Source organism: Nannospalax galili, unplaced genomic scaffold (assembly GCF_000622305.1).
Source record: "Nannospalax galili isolate Female #2095 unplaced genomic scaffold, S.galili_v1.0 scaffold824, whole genome shotgun sequence".
NCBI classification, from domain to species: Eukaryota; Metazoa; Chordata; class Mammalia; order Rodentia; family Spalacidae; genus Nannospalax; species Nannospalax galili.
In genome coordinates, this window is record NW_008351697.1 from 186,846 (window position 1) to 195,644 (window position 8,799).

Genomic DNA, 8,799 nt, shown 5'->3' on the forward strand with positions numbered 1-8,799 from the left:
TAATACTGAGTATAATCTATTTCAGACACTATGCAATCATTTAAAATCTAGCTCAAACCTGAGAATTTAAATAAAATACAAATTCCTTAGTAACCAATACTTTTTCATAATATTGAGTTATATATATGATATAGTAAACCATGCACAATTAATGCCATCCTGATTCTTGTATTTCACAGATAACTTGGGGACTTTTCAGCAACTTGAGGTATAACTTACAAAATAGATGAAATGTATGTAATACCCTAGAAACATTTGATATTATGTAAAACATTGTATTATGTGTGTGATGTATTATGTATGCAACACTCCTAATATTCAATGAGATGCCTGTTTCTGTCTCTGAATGCATAAAGCATAAAAGAGAATGTTTTTCCAATTTTATTAATGAAAAAGAACCTATTTCCTCTATGTGAAATGGACATTTTTATATTAAAACAAAACCCTAGAAACATTTGATATTATGTAAAACATTGTATTATGTGTGTGATGTATTATGTATGCAACACTCCTAATATTCAATGAGATGCCTGTTTCTGTCTCTGAATGCATAAAGCATAAAAGAGAATGTTTTTCCAATTTTATTAATGAAAAAGAACCTATTTCCTCTATGTGAAATGGACATTTTTATATTAAAACAAACTCAAAGAACATCGCAAATAGTCTGATTAACGTATTATAAAATGCACTCTTTGGATTTTCTTACCTCTTTCTTTCTTCTCTTTTCCTCCTAACCTTTTGACTTCTATATCTGTCTTTTTTTTTTTTTTTTGGTCTTTTTGAGACAGGGTCTCCTGTAGCCCAGCTGTCCTGGAACTCACTATGTAGACCAGGCTGGCCTCGAACTCACAGAGATCCGCCTGCCTCTGCCTCCCCAGTGCTGGGGTTAAAGGCATGTGCCACCATGCCTGGCATATCTGTCTTTTTTAAATCTTCATTTCTTGCAGAAGCACACCATCATAAGCAGTAGAGTTTTCCTCAAATATTCAAAAACATAAAAGTTAGCATTTAATGTTTCCGTTCTCCATTCTAGTTGGAATTTATTTGCAGGCCCAAGCAAGGTTTCCAGCATTTTTTGGAAGAAACAATTTCATAAGAACTGCATACATTACAACCCACAGAACTGACTATTTCTGTTTTCTTTTACAGAATACGCTGAAGGTCTCTCTGGTCTCCATTCTTCATACACTACTTTGCTAAGAATCAAGAAGAGTTCACCCTCATCTGCCTTTGGTTCCAAGACTAGACCACGATATAGCAATCCTTCATTGGGTACTCTGAGTGTTTCTCCACCCAGCTGGCGAGGGACAGCCCAACAGTACCACTCCCCCATCAATCTTTATCATTCCTCAGATGCCTTCAAACAAGATGGTAAGCAAAAACATGCCAAGACGAAGTTAAGCAGGAAGGAAGGACTTCAGTCAACACTTAGGAAAAGGATCAAGCCTGCTGCAGTAGGGGACTAGTAGAGTTCATTCTGTTGTAGCAAGAGTTTTGAAGAGGTGGGATGAATTTGGGGAAAGTTGGTAGAGTTTAAAGGAGCTTATGGTCCAATGTAAATAAGATATTTGTGTTTAATGAATTTTGTGCAGAATCAGAGACTAGGGGAAGATGGTTGTGTTTCCTGATTAGCTGTATTTCAAAGGGATAACTTGAGAGTACTTAAGGCAGAAATTTCTGATTGATAAAAATGGAAAGACTTTGAAATGAGGAGTGTTTCATAGAGGCGAGAATGAGTTTGCAATGGTAAGGTTCTAAAAATAAATGTTGCAAGGAAAAAAGGAGATCGGAACTCTAGTCTGGAAGAGAAGTTGATCAAGTTGAGAGTGTTAATACTTTTGCCATTGTATCTGAACATCTCTCAAGATTCTTAGTGAATTTTATGTCATTTAATTCCAGTCAATAACAATCATCTTTTAAGATTAAATCTGAAAGCATTCGTAGGTTGAAAGTAATACTACATATTTTAAAATGGCAGTTTGGCACCGATATCAATGGCCTTTAAAAGGTCCTTTTGTTTAGTTGAATGACATTATTTTCAGATTTTTTTGAGTAAAATATTGCTAATAATATATCATGTATTCTGTGAGTATATGCTTGTATTTAGCATTATTTTAGTGGAAAATAAATCATTCAAATGTCCATACCCCTATACCAGTTAAATTAAGAATTGCTCTCCAGCTATTTACATTACAGCCTGAAAAACAGTTTCTAGATATTCTGTAAATATCATTACTGGACATATTAACAAAACAAAATGAGGTTAATTAGCAATGAGGGAGAGGTTCTTGTCAGCAATTAGTACCATATACTGTGCCAGGCTTTTTAAATAGCTTATCTCATTCAGTTTCCCCAAGAAATATGTGGAATAGATACTGTTGTTACTGTCTATAGAAATGAGAACCTGGAATAGATATACATCTCTTACAAGTGCAACTTGCTAACAGGTGTTATCACCAGTATTTATTTACATCTTTACAGATTTTAAGAGGAGTATTGATCAACATTTCAGTACTGCCTGAGGAGGGATAAGACATTCACAGACACATTTTGCATGAACTGTACATCAAAGATTCAAGTGTCAACTTAGGTTATGGTGACATATGCAAACACTTTCCTCATAATTATACAAGTAATTACCCTGTGAGATGTCCATCCCAAAATGCTGTCTTTAAGAGTATATTCATGAAAGATGATAGGACCTTAAATCCATGTTTGAATATAACATGACGTATTATTTCTTTTTTACCTTTAATTAAATATGTTCTTTGACAATTTCAAACATGTATATAGCAGACTCTGATTTTCAACCCCAACACCCTTTGAACCCTAAACACCTGTTACCCCTCCCCTAAGTCCCTTTCCCTATCCATGTCTTTTTGTTTTCTTTTGTGACTCTCTGTGCTTAACCAAAGTCATCTATGTGAACGTGAGTTTTGAACAAACCATTAGTGTCTGTTGGGCCCATCAGTGGGTTATAACTGAAGACAGTATCATAATCCGGAAGTGATCCATCAAGATTTGCATTTGGGGATCATTGTTATTTTATGGGACGATGTAGAAAGCATTGAGTGTTCAGAACACAAGCTTTGCATATTTGTTATAATTTCCTACCAGCTAATAGACCACTGGTTTGGTCCCTTGCTGTCTGTTATTTATTACCTCAAAGGTAACTGAAATATATCTAGGAAGTGTGAACAAAAGCACATGGAAATTGTGAAAACGATACACACAGGGCATAAGATAGAGCCAGGTACCTTCGAAGTGTCTATTGTGAATGTCTACGTTTACAGCAGAGCTCCTTTATAAATCTGTGTGCTGGTCTCATTGTGGGTCATTAATAGTCAAAGACACAAGGACAGTCTGGTCAGTGTATTCAAACTTTCAAATATAATAGCTCTCATGTTTTTGACACCAAAAGCAAGCAAGCCATTTTTCTGGATTAGCCTCATTATGAGTTTATTGTTTTATATAATGACCACTCACAGGCATATGAAACCCCATTAACAACAAAGGAGTAAATTTGCATATCTGATCTCCTCAGCCTAAAACACATACACACACACACACACACACACCACTTTGGATCTTGTTAGAATATAGATTCCCTTTTAGAAGTCAAGATGAGACTGGATTACCTCATTGATGGAGTTTCTATGTTGCTATGTAATATTCATACTGATATCCTAATCCTTGAGTAATAAGGCTCTAGTCCGGAATCAAATTTAATATAACTTAAATTTTCTGCCAGTTTAATCCCTATTTTAGAATATCCAGAAGATGAAAAGCTTGAGTTTATTTCAAGTAATCTTCCCTGACTATTGCTTTCTGATTTGAGTATTTGATAGATCTTGGCCAGATGTGACATTAATTCTTTCTCTTAGATAAGAGTTTGACATATGGCTTTTGTCAGGTAATTCCCTCTAGCTTTGATAGAGAGTAAACCTGAGGTTGACATTCTCTTGTGAAAAATGAGAAAACTATCAGAGCCTGAAGAGAAAGTCACCCTGTTCCTGCTCAGTGTTAAGCCAAGAAGGAAGTGTCACAAATTTTCTGAGAAATATAAAAATCTAGTTTGCTGAGTAGTTTGGGTAACGTTTTAACTCAGTGAAAAGTCTATATCTGAAACTCTTACATATACTCAAGAAAATGAAAAGTACTTTCATTCCATATATACAGTTAATAATGAACACTAGGAAAACTTCAGCTAACCATCAAAAGGGAAAGGGATCAACCTCTTTTTCGCACAACTGGAGACTAAGAATATGAAAATGGATATTTTATATCTTTATAAACCAAGATGAATATACCTCAAAATATGATAGTGCTTTATGAAAGTAGCTGACAAACTATTACATGTGCCGTGATGCCATTCCTGTAAAGTGATTAAGATATGGTACACATACATATATAGAGAATAATTTTAAAACATAGATGAGGTTGACTATATTTCTTATCTCTGTGGACAAAGTGGAATGAAACAAGGAAGTGGTGCCAGGAGAGAATATAGGTGACTTGGCTTCATAGTATTATATGTACTGAGATATATGTATATATGTAATCTCCATCCCCATGCCCTCAATCCCCAATGACACAAAAAATTGAAAACCAATATGTATGTGTAGTGAATTATAGTTCCCCTTGTATTTCATTTCTTCCTGGCTTCTAAGGCAACAGCTGTGAGCTGGCTTCCATGGTGGTAAAAGGGAAGGGATCTGACCTTCTAATACCAGAGATTTAAACAGCTCCTGGCTTACACCTTGTCTTCTTTTGCTGAATGACTTCTCATACTGAAAGAAGCCAATTTATGCTGTCTGATGATGCAGGCCATTGAGAGACCTGTGGCCAACAGTCCCCGAGTAATTGAGATATGCCATCCTAAATCCTCCTGGACCTCAGTCATGCCAGTAATCATATGAGAGGGTTCACAGGTAGATCTCTACTTCCTGGGGCCTTGGGATGGGTCTTCTCTCATACCTTGTGAACTAGACAGATTCAGAAGGGGGCCTAAAGGATACCTTCTTCCTGACCCGTAGAGACTGCGTGACAGCAGGCCCTGCCCTGCCCTCCCTGCCTGCAGCGTTTGCTGTGTCCTCCTTATGAGCGTCTCTGTTTTCTTCTGAATGTCATCCTCACAGTTGCATAGTTGGGAAGTTTCATACATTTCATCTATTTTAATTTTCTGTGTCATCTTGTGATCATTCCTACATCTGGATGTTTTTTTTAGGCAGCCAATCCTTATATTTAGCCAAGATTTGTTTATTCAGAAATTAATTATGCATTCTTCTTCGTTCTCCTTAATATTCTGTGCAAGGCCCATTTTTTACTTCTATTTATTACGTTAGCAGATGCTGCAAAAGAGCAAATGTTGCATTTTGAAGAGATAAAATTATTCTTCCTACTATTTTATTTAACCAACTATATTAAATGCATTATCATTTATTTTATTAAAACTGTGAAATGTTTGAAACAAAGAAAATTTAATGAGTGTTGTGCCTATACCTACCTGCATTTAATTTTAATTGCTTGCCTAATTTACTTAGTATTCTATATGATATTGAACCTGAGAGCCCGCGGCATCAGGATGACCTGCTTTCCTCCCAGGTTTGTTGGAACCATGTGTGACTCATTCATGCTCATCGGAATGTGCTGACTGTTTCTGTATGTTTCCGTCTATGAAATATGTGTACTAACTTTTATATAAATTCTTCTTGACCCACCTTTGCTGGATCAGCACTGGTTTCACCCAGATTCATCTGCTATGCTATCAACAGCTACAAGCTCCTTCCATGCCACTGTCTGGCTGTATAGTTCACTGTCCATCAATTTGTCTTTGATAGATATCTAGATCATAGGTGTCCGTGTGACTATTAGATTCAGGTAGAAGGAGAAGTCCTGTGAGCATTGCTGTAATGTCCATGTGGTCTTATCTCAGTTTGGGGCTGCTGTTTCCTTAAAGCAGAATAGTTTTAAAAGTAGCTTGCAGTGTGTTTGGGGAAAATAGAATGCAGTTCAGGAAATGTTTAATAAAGCTGGGTGGGCTCTGCCACACCCTTTTCTTCCATTTCTTCATGTGATCTCTCAGATAGTCCTGTCTCTTGTAGTCTTCTTCTCTATTGTTTTATATTTTGCACATAATATGCCTATTATTAATACTTTCATGATTATCATCAACTCTTCTTTCAGTGGTTTTCAATATGCATATCTTTCATTAATAACTTCAAATATCAATGGACTGAACTCCCCAGTCAAAAGACACAGACTAGTCGAATGGATTAAGAAAAAAAACCCATCTTTCTGTTGTCTGCAAGAAACTCATCTCACTTTCAAGGACAGGTACTTCCTTAAGGAGAAAGGATGGAAAAAATATACTAAGCAAATGGTACTAAGAAAAAAAGCAGGCATTGCAATTCTAATATCTGACAAAAACAGACTTCTAAGTAAAACTAATCAGAAGAGATAACGAGAGCCACTTCATTCTAATCAAAGTAACAATAAACCAAGATGATATTAAAATCATGAACAACATATATTCACCAAACTCTGGTGCACCCAACTTCATAAAAACAGTACTACAGGACTTTAAGACCCAGATTAATCTCAACTCATTAATAGTAGGGGACTTCGATACCCCATTGTCTCCATTAGATAGGTCAACAGGACAGAGAATTAACAGAGCAACATCTGAATTAAACAATACCATAGATCAAATGGACATAACAGACATCTACTGAATATTCCACCCAAGAAACAAAGAATATACTTTCTATTCGGCACCCCATGGAAACTTCTCTAAAATCAACCATATACTGGGGCACAAAACAACCACAACAAATGCAAAAAGACTGAAATAATTCCATGCGTTCTATCAGACCACAGTGCAATAAAATTGAAATCAACACACGAAGAAAACCTGGTAACTACATGAATACAACATGGAGATTAAACAACACACTCCTGAATGATCAATGGGTCAAAGGAGAAATTAAGAAAGAAATAAAAGTATTCCTGGAACTAAATGAAAAGGACAATACAACACAACAAAACCTGTGGGACACACTGAAACCAGTCCTTAGAGGGAAGTTTGCAGCTCTAAGTGCCTACATTAAAAAATCAGAAAGAGCGCAAATAAATGACTTAACATTGCAACTCAAGATGCTTGAAAAGCAACAACAGATGAAACCCAAACCCAGCAGACAAGAAGAAATAACAAAAATCAGGGCAGAAATTAATGAAATAGAAACAAAGAAAATACAAAGAATCAACGAATCCAAGAGCTGGTTCTTTAAAAAGATAAACAAGATTAACAGACCTCTAGCCCAGTTAACCAAAAGACAGAATGAGCACCTCCAAATCAACAAACTCAGAAATGAAATGGGAAACATCACAACAGACACCAAAAAGATCCAGAACATTATAAGGGAATGCATTAAAAACCTATATGCTACTAAATTTGAAAACTTAAAAGAAATGGATGGATATCTAAAGGCCTGGGAACCCCCAAACTAAACCATGAAGAGATTAACAGCTAAAACAGACCCATAACACATAAGGAAATTGAAACACAGTAATACAAAACCTCCCAACTGAAAAAAGCCCAGGACCAGATGGATTTACAGAAGAATTCTTAATGCCAAAACCCAGTAAAGATACAACCAAAAAAGAAAACTATAGACAAAGATCCTTAAGGAACATAGATGCAAAAATTCTCATCAAAATACTGTGAACCACATACAGACACACATCAAAAAGATCATCCACCATAATCAAGTCAGCTTTCTTCCAGAGATGCAGGAATGGTTCAATATACGTAAGTCAATAAACATCATAAATCATATAAATGGGCTCAAAGACAAACCACAGGTTCATCTCAATAGATGCAGAGAAGGCCTTTGACAAAATTCAGCATGAATTTATGTTCAAAGTCCTAGAGGAAATTGGACTGGAGGGAACATAACTCAACATAATTAAAGCCATATATAACAAACCCACAGCCAACATCATTCTAAATGGAGAAAAACTGGAAGCATTCCTATTGAAATCAGGAACCAGACAAGGCTGCCCACTATCTCCATTCCTCTTAAACACAGTGCTTGAAACTCTTGCAAGAACAATAAGAGAAGAAGATTAAAGGAGTAATAATTGGAAAAAAAGAAATCAAATTATCCCTTTTTGCAGATGATGTGATATTATATCTAAGAGATGTCAAAAATTCCACCAGAAAACTCCTAGAAATGATTAACACATTCAGTGAAGTGGCAGGTTACAAAATTAATCTACAAAAATCTGTAGCCTTTCTATATGCCAATAACAAGAAAACAGAAAGAGAGTACATGGAAACACTCCCCTTCACAACAGCTTCAAATAAATAAAATTTTAAAAAGATTTCTGAATAAATCAGACCAAAGACATTAAAGATCTCTACAATGAAATTTTTAAATCTTTAAAGAAAAAGATTGAGGAAAAGACATCAGAAGATGGAAGGACCTCCATGCTCATGGATTGGAAGAAATAATATTGTGAAAGTGACCATGTTACCAAAAGTCATTTATAGATTCAATGTCACGCAAATCAAAATCCCCATGACATTATTCACAGAATTGGAAAAAAAAAAAACAACCTAAGATTCATATGGATGCATGAAAGAACTCAGATAGCCAAAGCAACTTTAAGCACTAAGAGATGCTGGGGGAATTACTATACCAGATTTTAAACTGTATTACAGAGCTATAGAAACAACATGGTACTGGCACAAAAATAGACCCATAGATCAATGGAACAAAATCGAAGACCCAAGTG

The 8,799-nt window shown here is 35.7% G+C and overlaps 1 protein-coding gene across 1 annotated transcript in view; it reads left to right on the top strand.

Annotated features, from left to right (window-relative positions):
• Positions 1-1,149: 1,149 nt before the first annotated feature.
• Cntn5 (contactin 5) overlaps positions 1,150-8,799 on the top strand; it is a 553,885-nt gene continuing 546,235 nt past the window's right edge. The window contains exon 1 of the mRNA XM_008848668.2: positions 1,150-1,371. The gene's annotated coding sequence lies outside the window, so the exon portion shown is untranslated. The remainder of the gene's footprint in view (positions 1,372-8,799) is intronic.